The 14,176-nt window shown below is 36.4% G+C and overlaps 1 pseudogene; it reads left to right on the top strand.

The window, feature by feature from the left end:
- The first annotated feature begins 2,499 nt into the window (after positions 1-2,499).
- Positions 2,500-11,523, top strand: LOC121749376 (annotated as a pseudogene).
- Positions 11,524-14,176: the final 2,653 nt, after the last annotated feature.

Genomic DNA, 14,176 nt, shown 5'->3' with positions numbered 1-14,176 from the left:
ACTAAATCTCTAAGTAGAGACAAGTTTGATCATTGCAAGAAGTTGATCAATGTTTGTGCGAGAACTGAGATGAGCCCTCAGGTGGAGAATTGTAATAATGGAGTGCTCATTTCAGTTGGAAGAAGAAGAGAAGAAGAAGGAAGCTCGGCTTTGAGCTCGGCTTTGAGTTCGGCTTTGAGCCGAGAAGACAGTTGGTCTTGAGCCGAGAAGCAAAGGAGTTCGGTTTGTGTACCGAGAAAGGAGTTCGGTTTGTGAACCGAGAAGGGAGCTCGGTTGTAAGCCGAAGAGAGTGCTCGGTTGTGAGCCGAAAAGAAAGTTCGGTCTTGAGTCAAGAATAGAGTTCGTCTTGAAGCCGAAAAAGAAGAAGCAACAGTTCGGTCTTGAACCGAGAAGGAAGTTCGGCCTAGAGAAACTAGCCGTTGGTGCAGCAGTTAGTTAGCCGAGATGTAGCAGTTATTCTTCTTGCTTTCTTGATTCTTCTTGTAGTTAGTTAGTAGCAGTTGCTACTTGATTGTAGAGCTTTAAATAGCTCAAAACCATGTACGTAGTTAGTAGTGAAAAAATCAATAAAGAGTTTTCAAGTTTTCTCTCCAAGATTACCATCTTCGATACTCTAAGTGTGAGTGTGTGTTCTTCTGCATTGTGAGTTATCATACAACTGTGAGTGTGTGTGTGATTCACCTGAGTGTGTGAAAGTCTTGTGCGTATTGAATCCCAACATGGCATTGACATTAAACTCGAGGGCATCTTATATAATTGTGTGTGGAAATTGAACCTACTTATTAAAGTGACAGGGTTAGGCTTCCAGTTATAAATAATAGTTTAATGAGTTTTTCACCTCAGTTAGACGATAAACGCCATATGCATAACAGTATAAATGACAAAATAATTTTTCATATTTGCATGAATTGTTATACAAAAAGTCTCTATTAATTATAAAATTGAAATCTAAAATGATTACTCCTTCCGTTCTTGAAAATTTATTACTCCCTCCGTCCCGCACTACTCACACTTATTTCCTTTTTGGGCGTCCCAAGTTACTTGCACTCTTTCCATTTTTAGTAAAAAATTTCACCTACAACCGTAATTTTTGACTTTCCTATACACTCATTCCTTAATCTCCGTACCGAAAAGGAAAGGAGCGAGTAGCCCGGGACGGAGGGAGTACTTATTTCCATTTTCGTCCGTCCATAAAAATTTGACACCTTTACTTTTACCATTTTCGGTAGTGTAGTTCACATTCCACTAATCCATTCTCACTCACATTTTATTAGTACTCACATGCCAATAAGTTTTTCAACCCACTTTCTATTACATTTCTTAAAATCCGTGTTGGGACAAATGGTGACAAATTATATGGGATGGAGGGAGTATTATCTCAAAATTTAATAAATATAGCCTCACCAAAAGGGTCGAAAATGACGCCCTCCAAATGCGCCACGTGCGTTGGTGTGTCGGCCTGCCAGAAGGGGCAGTGATCTCCGCGGCGGGCATCCCTCTACGGTGGGCTGGTCGTAACAGTGACCCGTCGACAACCTGTCCCATCGGGATGGGCCAATACACCGTTGCGGATGCTCCAAAATTTAAAGCTCAATGTATCGACAAATTCTCTGACTCATTTATATCGGCAGAGGCAAGTTTTTGCAAATAGCGAGATTAACTCGTAATTAGTGATAAATTTATCTCGATGCATGCACATTTGTGAACTTTGAAGGATGGTGTAATCCATAATCATTAAAAAAAAACCAATATAAATTTATGATGTACTGCTCTCTCCGTTTCATAGTAGTAATCATTTTGCTATTTTTGTACGTGTTCCATAATAGTGCAGTCATTTCTTTTTTAGTAAAAGTCAACACATTTCTTCCTATTTACTTTTCCTACTTACTTTGTTATCTCTATTTTTTCATCTCTCATACTTTATTGTCTTTTTATTTAACACATTACCCATTTTTTTCTTAATCTCTCTGTCGAAAAAAAATATCTCAACTACTACTATGAAATGGTGGGACTACTATTTTAGTGGGGAAACCTATATATTTAATCTTTAGTTGTTGCCAAAATAGATAAAGAAGATACATATGAAAAAGTTGTACTTACTCTTCTAAGAAGCAGCATATTCTTTTATTCATCAACTAAATAAGTCGTGGATTTCATTTTGCCTCTGCAGATCCAAGCTGTTCATCTCTCTCTCCCTCTCAATTTTATTTGGAATCAATCAAAAACTCTAACCACTCTATCTGTGTATCATCATCATTTGCATCAAACAGATATTTTCTTCTCGCATCTCGTCCACCAATTTCATTCTCTCCGCCCCTACCTTCTTCTGGAAACCTCGGTTTTGTGTGCTCCAACTATCTCAGGCACGTTTGAATTCAACTATTTTAGTTTTGCGTTGTTTTTTGGGCAAAATGATGCGTGAACGTTTTCCAAGTCTTCGAGTTTCAGTCATAGATAACTTCGCTACTGTTTTTTTTGTAATTCACGTATCTACAGTGTTGAATTTAGGGCTTGGATAGTAAAAAATCCGGGGAAGAAAGTCAAACGTTGGCTTGATTTTGATTTTGATTTTATCGGGGAATGCTATACCTGAAGCAACCTACGGTGGCGGTGGTGATGGAGTTTAGAGGCCGGGAGAGAAGGTAGACACAGAACTCTGGGTTGCAATTGAATGCCAGAGTGATTGATTCCCGAGCCCGAGGCTCGGGGATCGCGAAGAATAGTTGGAAAGCAATGGAAGATGTTCCGGAAATTGTGCAACTACAACAGTATCAAGTCCAGCCTGATTCTCCACCTCCAGTGCTGCCTCCTGATGGATTTATGCAGAAATTCTGTCTCTATGAGACTCGATCGGTACGGTTATTGTGTTTTCAGTTGATGATTCGTGGTGGCATCCAGTTAAAACTTTGTCCTTTGTTTATTGATCCTGGACTGATATATGTTATGTGTGAGATTTCTCGAAATGAATTGGAGATGTCTCTGAAACTTTTTGTTTGTTATTGTTAACTCTTTGTGCTTGCTTGCCATATCAAAAATGTTTTTGGGGTTGCTGGGCTTTGGTTCCCGACTTCCAGATACGACTAGTTGGAAGGTGGAAAAATTCAATGTCTAGCTAGATGTTAATTGATTTAATTTGTGGATGTGGTTTTGACATGACTTAACTTGCCTTAAATTCCCGGTAGAGAGCTTGATTTAGTATAAATTAAAAAATGTTATATTTTTCTTCTGCATGCATGTTAGATAAAGAATTTTCCATACTGTGTCAGTATTTGTAGAACCAATTGATGCCATTTTGAACTAGATTTGTTGCCTATTCACCGGCTCCTGTTTTCAGCTGCTGAGAATATAGCTCGATTCTTCAGGTGTGTTGAAATAGAAAGGGCTACTAGAAGTGCACTTTGTTCTCACGTACGCATTTAGCTTCTCCTACTCTGCTCATATTTAAAACTGTTAGATTGCATTGTTGGATAAATGAAATTTATATGCCGATGTTGAAAACATGCTATTATTTTACATGCATCTGATTTTTTATCCCCTTGGAACACCGTGTTAAATATAACACGTGCATCTTCTTCACATAATAAATATCGTACCATGTAGTTACTACAATCTGAAGTACGCCAACATTCCGATACTGAAAGATCTCTTTACCCAACTTTCTAACCATTGTTTTTTAATACTTATCATCTAATTGTTTTTAACTTCGGTTGCAGAATTTTTATATGGTAGGAAGGGACAAAACTAGAACCTTCTGGAAAATTTTGAAAATTGATAGGTCAGAACCATCAGAGCTTAACATTCATGAAGACTCTGCCACATATACTGAGTGGCAGTGCTCAGATCTGTTAAGATGAATACATGAAGGAAACAGAGCTACAGGAGGACTTATGGCATCGTTGGTGCGTTCTAGTGCTGATAGTGTCCTATTCAGATGATGGTCGATAATTCTGATAATCAAATTCTCTTTTTTTCATTTTCAGGATTCATTAAATTTCTCGGGCCATATTACATGGTGCTCATAACAAAAAGGAGGCAGATCGGTGTAATATGTGGTCACTATGTGTATGCTATATCAAAAAGTGAGATAATTCCCTTGCCATCTTCAGCAGTTAGAGCCAACATGGTCAATTATAATAATGAGAACAGGTTATAGCCTCTCTGCATTTGTAATGTGCTCGTTAAAACTTTTTTTTTTTAATTTAAGGGGAATCTGACAGCCATTTTGTCACTTTTATTTTATTAACAGATCACTCCTCATTTAAATGTGGAGTATAATATTTCGTAATATTTCTGCTCCCAATTTTTCAAATGTTATTTCTTACCGTGTAATAATTGTCAAGCTCAAGCAGTGACCTACTTCTACTTCTCAGTCTCAGTTCAACTCCTATTAAATGATTAGTAATCCGTTTGCTTGATTTCTGTTTAAGATTCTTGTCCAAAAAGAAGTCACTCTTATACTTGTGTCGCCTGAACTGTTACCTGATGTTTGACCGAAATTCTTAAAAGCAGTTTATAAAAACTAATGCCTTCTTTAATTTGTTTTTGAGTATATAATTTCTATAATCACTATCTTCCTTGCTTTGCAAATGAAAAAATATGGTTGTTCTTGGTTCTACAAATTCCCCTTAGCCACTTTGAATATCTAATAGTATGCATTTCAGGATATTTTGCTTAATTGTTAATTGACTATTTTTAGTTTATTGGTTACGTAGATACAAGAAGCTCTTGTGCATGGTGGATCTTACCAAGGATTTCTACTTTAGTTACTCCTACCATGTGATGAGAAGTCTCCAGAGGAACATGTGTGATAACGAGACAGGGCAAGTCTTGTATGAAACTATGTTTGTGTGGAATGAATTTCTGACTCGTGGAATACGAAATATTCTTCAGAACACTTTATGGACTGTTGCCTTGGTCTATGGTTTTTTTAAGCAGGTGAGGTTGCATAATCTCCATGAGTCAATGACCTGGCTTAAAATGTACTTCCAGAATTCATCGATCATATATTGATTTGGTGATGCTTTTTCACCTCTGTTTAGTCACAATTATTGTGGTTATTTAATGATTTGTATCTTGCCATCACTTACTTTTCCAAGTAAGCAATGATCTGATCCTGATTGCATGATCTTGATGAACCCAACCCAGGATACACTTTCTATATCAGGGAGGGATCTCAAGCTGACTCTAATTGCCAGGCGTTCACGACATTATGCGGGTACTAGGTAATTTTACGACTGTAAACGTGACAAAATTTGGAGTATGTAAATTGAGTCCAAGTTACATATTCTCTCAAAGACAAAGGAGCTTTGGATTCTTTGTGGGTTGATACTTATAAACTGGTTATCTGGTCTAAAGAGTATTCTAAAACAAAATTACTCCCTCTGTCCCCAAAGAGTGTGAACTTTGGGTTCGGCACGAGTTTTAATAAATAAGGGAAAAAGTAAGAGAGAGAGAGAGTAAGGATAGTGGAAATAATGTTAGTGGAGAGTGGGGTCCACATTATTATAATGGTATAAAGTGTTAATGGTAATGGTATAAGCTGTAAATAAAATGATGTAGAGGTAGTATGTTGTTTGAATTTTTCAAAATTAGAAAGTTCATACTCTTTAAGGACGGGTGAAAAAGGAAATAGTTCATACTCTTTGGGGACGGAGGGAGTATTATTTTCTCATTGGTATTTGGTGGTTATTAGAATCTCATTAACTGTGGAGGTCTATATGACTTACTATGGCATACTAGTGGGATACAATGAATGACCTGAGTTTGGAAGCCTGATCAAACAAATGTTTTGTTGCATAACTGGGTTTATCAACTTATAGTTCTCCTTTTTAGGTAGGTCATATTAAATGATTGTTCCAGTTCCTACTTGTTATCCTTTTTGAATTTTTGCCCTTGACCCTTTTTCACATCTAAATTTCTCAGTGTAGAGTTTTTGTAAGATTTCTGTCCTTTTCAGCCATCTTCGTGAAGCTAAAACTTATAAATGCAGATATCTGAAGCGAGGTGTGAACGAGAGGGGCAGAGTGGCAAATGATGTTGAGGCTGAGCAAATTTTGTTTGAGGATATCCCTGAAGGTCTGCCTTTGCAAATTAGTTCTGTGGTCCAAATTCGTGGGTCGATACCACTCTTCTGGTCACAGGAAACTTCCCACCTAAATATCAAACCGAATATTATATGTATGTTTGAACAATTACTTAATTTATATTTGTTCATTTTTCATATATACGAGATGTATATAACCTCTGAGCTGTGACTTCTCTTTTGCAGTGTCAAAGAGGGACCAAACATATAAGGTTACAAAGCTTCACTTTGAAAATCTTGTCAAGCGATATGGGAATCCCATCATTATTTTGAATTTGATTAAGGCAAGATATGTTCGGCTTTGGCATTCAAGTGGTTTTTTCAGAAACAAGATTGACATTTTTTTTGAAAATGCAAGCAGCCCTTTTTAATAACTGCTTATGAAATGTATTAGCTGAAACCTATCTTTAAATGGATATTTATGTGTGTATATGACCCTGATTTTCAAATTTTTGGTAACAGACGAATGAAAAGAAACCACGAGAATCCATTCTTCGCACAGAGTTCGCTAATGCCATAGATGTCATCAATAGAGATCTTTCTGAGGAGAGGCGTCTTAAATTTCTCCACTTGGATTGGATCTGCATAAACATTCCCGAAGGTATCTAATGTTCTTTTAAATATTGCTGTTGCTTATGTACTTATGTTTGTAGAGATCTGATTTGATGTTTCTATTACTGTTTGTCACCAGCAAAGCTACAAATGTATTACTACTGTTGGGAAAGGTGGCTACATATGCTTTGACGTTAACTAGTTTTTTCTATTGTCTAGCCACACCAGAGATGCTATCAGAGGGGCAGCTTAAATGTCCTAGCTATGAGTAAGTTGCACATTCCACATGGAACCAAATTAATATGTTCTCTTTGACATTTTTATTTCCTGCTTACCAAGTTAGTACATTATTAAAGAAATTTTATAGCAATGTTATTCTTAGATATCATTATTTTATCAGCTTGTTGTGTATTAGTATAATGGCCATTACTTTGACCTAATGTAATAATCAGTACATATAATTCTTATATTCACACAACACTCATACTATGAAGTAATGTGTTAATGTTTCATTTACTATCAGCTAGTTCCAATTAGGGTGGATCTGGTATACCTTACCAAAACTATCATACGGTAAACCTCATCGAAATTTCTAGAAAAAACTATACCTTTATCTTATCAAAATTTTCGGCACACTGAATTTCTATATCGATATGGAGGGAGTATTGATATTCTATACTCCATCCATCCCATAAATTTTGTCACATTTTGACCGGGCACGAGTTTTAAGAAATGTTATGGAAAGTGAGTTGAAAAAGTTAGTGGAATGTTGGTCCTACTTTTATATAGTTTTATACTCCCTCCGTTCCACGTTACTTGAGGCGTTTCTTTTCGGTACGAGATTTAAGAAAGTTGTGTTTAGTGAGTTAAATAAAGTAAAATAAAGTAGAGGAGAGAATAAAGTAAGAGAGAAATGAGAGAATAAAGTAAAAGAAAGAATAAAGTAGGTGTGACTAGATGTTTTGTTTTTAGCCAAAAAGATAAATGACTCAAGTAACTTCGGATAACTCAAAATGTAATACGACTCAAGTAACTTGGGACAGAGGGAGTAATAAAATGTGAGTGAGAATGAGTCAGTGGAATATGAGGTCCACTGCTAAAAATGGTAAAATATGAAATGGAACAAATTTTGTGGGACGGACGGAAATGGAAAAATGTGACAAACTTTTAGGGACGGACGGAGGGATTATAATTTAAAACTATCACTGGCACTATAACTTTGCATAGATGCTAAACTGGAGTCTTTGTTGCATTTTATACAGGAACCTTTATGCTCCTGGCATGGCAACCTCTGCTTATGCTGAGAATGGAAAGCATAATGATGACCAGACTGAGGATTCTGATAACTCAGATAGAAAATCTAGTGGGGGCAATAGTAGTACAAACAGTAATCCTTCTGTCAGTCCAGCAATGATCCAAAAGGGAGTTCTTCGAACTAATTGCATAGATTGTTTGGATTGCACAAATGTTGCACAGTATGCATATGGCTTGGCTGCTTTAGGGCATCAGCTGCATGCCTTAGGAGTTACAACCTCAACCAAGATGGACCTTGATGATCCATTGGCTGAAGAATTGATGGGATGTTATGAGAGAATGGGTGATACTCTAGCACACCAGTACGGTGGATCTGCTGCTCACAACAAGGTAAATTAAGGTTTTATTTAATTTTTTCATATTTTGGGTTCATTTACTGTTTTTCAATGATAGAAGATCCAGGATTTTTTGTTTGGGTGTACGTAAATAAATTATCGACTTGGAGCTTCAAATCTGGTTGGTCCTCTTTCCAATTAATTTTTTAATTAAACGTCCAAGATGTACTTTCCGTAAATATATCATGCATGATGTTCTGGTAATAATCTTCATGCTTACATTTGCTCTTGTTTTGCATTTCTAGGTCACTTTTTATACGATCATGGTCAGATGGGAACATCCTTCGTGAAAGTCATTCACCCTCATCTACATCAAACTTGAAAAAAGATATGTCTACATCTGGTTTCCCTGCTGAATCGAATAGAAGAAGCAGGATTCCTTCTGAGTCTACACCAAATATGTATACATCAGAAAGCGAGTTAGCATATTCAAGGTGCATTACTCTCCTAGTGATTTGATGCTTTATTTAGTTTCTTTATACATGCAAGATTGCTTGAACCAAGTATAATACTCCCTCCGTCCCATGTTACTCGCACTTTTCATTTTAGGCCATAAATTTGGGATTGATTTTTTAGTGTAATTAAATTAGAATTTCAAGTGTAATGAGACACCACTTAATAAAGGAGCTCTTAACTTAAACTAACATATTAATTAAATGCATTAATTCTAACTTAAACTGTAAATAGTGTAAGGAGTTTGTGACGAGCCGAAAAGCAACAGTGCAAGTAACATGGGACGGAGGGAGTATGTAATTTCGTGTAAGTGACGCAGTAGTGCTGCAAACCTTTGTATCTTTGCATGGCCCTCCAATAGGAGGCTTCAGTTAGAGGATAAGGGGCTTAGTAAACACGACCTAGGTCCTAGGGTTCTCATAAAGAATATGTTCTGCTGTTTGGAACTCTGATAAAAAAGTGTTGTTGCGGTTTTCTTTGCATGGCCCTCCAGTAGTTTTTTGTATTCTCTTGTGATAGCCATAGGCTCAAATTTACTTGGAAATCATGTGATAGGAGTAAAGGCTGTCACTCGTTTAAATGAAGCACGAGAGATGCTCGATTTTATAACTTACTCACACAATCTACTTGAATAAATGCACCAAAGGATTACCCAACAAATCTGGAATGAAACTCTCGAATAATTATGAAGAAGGATTACAGAACAAGAATGGAAATGAAAGAAAACAGAAATATAAATCCTCCGCAGAGGCCTACTGCTACTGCCGTCCGGAAACTGATCTAACTCCCAAAGATGATTTATCCATCAAGAGACTCTCTCTATATATGTAGGCAATTCTAGTGCTAAAATACAGGAAACCGAATAACAACTATTTGAAAAGCAGCTGCCGAGAAAATCATGCTAACCCTAACAACTTCACTCCACCGTATCCTCCAAGTTTGTTGGCCAAACAATTCCCTATTTCCCATCCTCCAATCCGTATCATCGTGTCTAGCTCTTGTCAATATATGTGGGGAATGACTATGCTTTGATGTAATTTAGGGGTTTAACCCAATTTCTTAGTAAAGGTGATGTGGATTATGATTATTGGTTATTTAAATCCCGAATTCCATCCTAAGGTTCCTTTGCATTTCCCTGGACATGTGTACAGACTTATTATGTATGTTCACTACATTTGGAAATGCCATATTTTTATTTGGTTTGATTGTTTTAAATAGATTCCTTCCGCTATTAGAAAATTACTATTCCTTGTGTTTATTATCTTTATATTGAAAATTTATCATCTTGTCCGTTCTTTAGTGATACTTCTCCGATGCCTACTAGGGAGCTTTATGCTGAAATGCAAAGAGTAAGGTACCTTGAACATGAAAATGGGGATGCAATCGACTGCTCAAACTTTGTTGACTTAGATTGGCTCTCTTCCTCTGGAAATTCACGTGAGGAAGAGCTATTGGAAAGGTAACTCTTCTACAGATTGTATACCTTTATATCAATCCACTCCAATCTAAATGGTTCTATTCCATTCATTTGAAGTCACATTTTATTTGTACTATATTTGACTTCCTAACAAACTTTATGATTCTAAGTTAATACTCCCTCCGTCCCATTAAAGATGACTCACTTTCCTTTTTGGTTTGTCCCAATCAAGATGACCCATTACTAAAAATGGAAACACCTTTTATCTCCACTTTATTCCTCTCTCTTACTTTCCTCTCTCCACTTAACACACAAAATAAAGTTGCATAAAATCTCGTGCTGCCCAAGGAAGGGGTCATCTTCCTTGGGACGGAGGGAGTATTACTTAGTGACAGATCAGTCAAATTTGTGTCTCGGTAATCAACTGCCGACCTTTCTGAAATTTATGTCATTTCAAGGAGCTAATACCTTTCTTCTTCTATACTCAGGTCAATGCTGATAGTATCTCCAACAGCCGTGCTATCGTCAGAAAATGTAATGAATGGAACAACTAGTGAAATTGTGCCTTCCACAAGTGAATGTGGATCTAGCAAAAAGGTAATGTACATCTACCCACCTATCTATTTGTTTAAAAATCAAGTTACAGACATGTGGGAGGAACGTGTTGGGAGTATATACTCCGTCCATCTCTAATCAATACTAGCTCAAATCTGTAGTATTTTCTGAAGTCCATCAAGCCCATAGTCCAAAGTTTCTGCATCATATTAGTTATGCCTTAACTTAGGTAGCTCTTAACGGCATAGTTGATGACGAAAGAGCTTGCTCTGCATTTTCCAGTTCCAGATTACTTGCTTATCTGCACATATACCCGACATTGACACTTCATACATTCTTTGTACTGCATTTTATGAATGTAGGGTAGAGTTGAGGCTGGTACTGAGCTTGGCTATGGTGAAGCCCATAGCTATGAAGTGCTCGAAGAATTCTCTAATAGTTTTGTGCGTTGGGTGACCTACGGGGAAGCAATCTGCCACTGAAGGTAATAGTATTGTCTCCGGTGCAGATAGCTACCTGGTCGAGGGGGCGTTTATTTTCGAGTGAAGGCGAATGAGGAGAAAGACAAGTGTAGCGGCACGGGTTTGGTTGAATGGTGATGGGCAGCAAGTGACCTGGAAAGCTGGGTCGCACCTTGATAACTTAGCTTGAAAGAGTAAATAGACTACAGTTTTCAAGATTCTTTTGGAGCTCCTTTACTTTGTTCGTGTTTATGCGCTTTAATATTTAGTACTGTATATGTGTATATATATCATAAACGAATGGTCGGAGCTCCACCTTGTTAGCACTAGTCTATTATTGATTCTTTTCATTTATTTGAGGATTCCACTTTTATCGAAACAATTGACGTCGCAAATAAGTTCCTCAACCATGGCTCCCTTTTCTGGTTGATGGAAGCTGTTCAATATTCTACGACCACAAAGATGATGTGTATACAATTGTTATTTCATCCCAAAAGATTTAGTAATTGTTATTCTACGCCTGAATTGCTTTCTCAAAACCTGATTAAGCAAACAATTATACTGAAACAGTAGCAACCAAAGAAATGATAATGGCCAACTATATATATATATATGGACGTATTCATTTCCTTTTTATATCTTTTGTTCTATTGTTTTTTTTAATCTCAGCCCTACGATTTTGTCATTCGACGGTTAGATTGATGCCACGTGTCATTTAATAATGCAGATATTCAGTTGAATAATGCACAACGACTAATAATGCACTATTATAGTGTAATAATGCAGATTTTCAATTGAATAATGCACACCGACTAATAATGCAAATTTTTTGTCAAATAATGCAGATCATCACAACCATCCAATTCAAGGATCCAAGGGCTGTGATTAAAAAGAACATTTGACTAAAAAGCTGCGAATGACCTTAACACACCCCTATATATATATATAGATCACAATCCTATATATATATATATATATATATAGTAGTGATCTAGGGCAAGAGCCCATTAACCACATAACTAGAGAACAAATTACAGCCACAAGATCAAGAAAATCAAGGACTAGTATTAATATATGTAATTTTCAAATTTAAAGGAGAAATTAGTTTTCTCTATCACAAATTTACTTCACAATAACAAGGTGGGGTATAATTGTCATTGCACAGACAAATTAGATTATGTAAATTTTTACTTCATTTGAAAGTTAACTTCACGGACATGAAGCGAGTGGATCTGATCAAGGAGATCGCGGCGGAGTTCGAGCTGATCGCGAACCGGCTATCGGAGACGGAGGTGGCGACAGTGGCGTCGGTGGTGGAGCTGGAGCCGCAGCATCTGGCGGAGATCGCGAAGCGCGTGCAGAAGCTGACCGGGGCGAAGAATGTGAAGCTGAAGACGGTGATCGACAAGTCGCTGCTCGCCGGAATCATCATCCGATATGGGAATTCCGGCTCAAAATTGAGTTTAATTACTCTTAGGTTGCTGAATGTTGTATGGGAATTCAAGAATTATTGAAGAATTCGGAGCTCTGTTCATCAAAGCCAGAATTTGCCCAAGCAAAGGCGGCGATCGGTTTCAGCTATAAATATGGCGAAATTGAGCTACGGAAATTCTTGTAATAATAGTAATTGAAGTTCATCATCTTCTAATTCAGCTAAATTTTCATTCTTAATTATTTATTTGATCAGAGAGAAATTTGTAAATGCTGATGCTAGAAGGTGTTTGATCAATTAACCAGTTGGATTTTAAGCAGATGATAAGCTATTGCTCCTTTGAAGTTATTTATGTAGAGAAATTTGGTGATCTTTGTTGCTTTTTTCTTCGTCTCTTGTGTGATGTTGTTTGTTGTAGTAACATAATGCTAAGAGTGATGTGTTTGTGAACAAGAGTGAAGTAAAATCACAATAAGAGTGATGTGTTTTGTGAACAAGAGTGAAGTAAAATCAGAATAAGAGTGATGTGTTTTGTGAACAAGAGTGAAGTAAAATAAGAATAAGAGTGATGTGTTTTGTGAACAAGAGTGAAGTAAAATCAGAATAAGAGTGATGTGTTTTGTGAACAAGAGTGAAGTAAAATTAGAATAAGAGTGATGTGTTTTGTGAACAAGAATGAAGTAAAATCAGAATAAGAGTGATGTGTTTTGTTAACAAGAGTGAAGTAAAATCACAGTAAGAGTGATGTGTTTTGTGAAAGAGAGTGAAGTAAAATCAGAATAAGAGTGATGTGTTTTGTAAACAAGAGTGAAGTAAAATCATGCTAAGTGATGTGTTTTGTAATCAACAGTGAAGTAAAATCATAATAAGAGTGATGTGTTTTGTAAACAACAGTGAAGTAAAATCATGCTAAGAGTGATGTGTTTTGTAAACAACAGTGAAGTAAAATCATAATAAGAGTGATGTGTTTTGTAAATAAGAGTGAAGTAAAATCATGCTAAGAGTGACAACAGTGAAGTAAAATCATGCTAAGAGTGATGTGTTTTGTAAACAACAGTGAAGTAAAATCATAATAACAGTGATATGTTCTGTAAACAAGAGTAAAGTAAAATCATGCTAAGAGTGATGTGTTTTGTAAACAACAGTGAAGTAAAATCATGCTAAGAGTGATGTGTTTTGTAAACAACAGTGAAGTAAAATCATAATAAGAGTAATGTGTTTTTTAAACAACAGTGAAGTAAAATCATGCTAAGAGTGATGTGTTTTGTAAACAAGAGTGAAGTAAAATCATAATAAGAGTGATGTGTTTTGTAAACAACAGTGAAGTAAAATCATAATAAGAGTGATGTATTTTGTAAACAAGAGATTCAGGTTAGGCGAGGGTTATTGACCGCCGTATGCACGCTTCGAATCGCACTGTCAACAGCGAAGCCCGATGATTTAGTGACTTTTCATTCGATTGTCTTTTCCTAGTGTCGTTATTCTAATCGAATTACTCAGTTTTTAATTTACATATGATTCTTAAACAAAATTTGCATTTTTTTCTTAGTTTCTGTATAAATTTCTTCTATTTTT

The sequence above is a fragment of the Salvia splendens genome, chromosome 9 (genome assembly GCF_004379255.2).
Source record: "Salvia splendens isolate huo1 chromosome 9, SspV2, whole genome shotgun sequence".
In the NCBI taxonomy this organism is placed as follows: domain Eukaryota; kingdom Viridiplantae; phylum Streptophyta; class Magnoliopsida; order Lamiales; family Lamiaceae; genus Salvia; species Salvia splendens.
The sequence above is the reverse complement of the archived record's forward strand: the minus strand, read 5'-3'. Positions and strand labels throughout refer to the sequence as shown.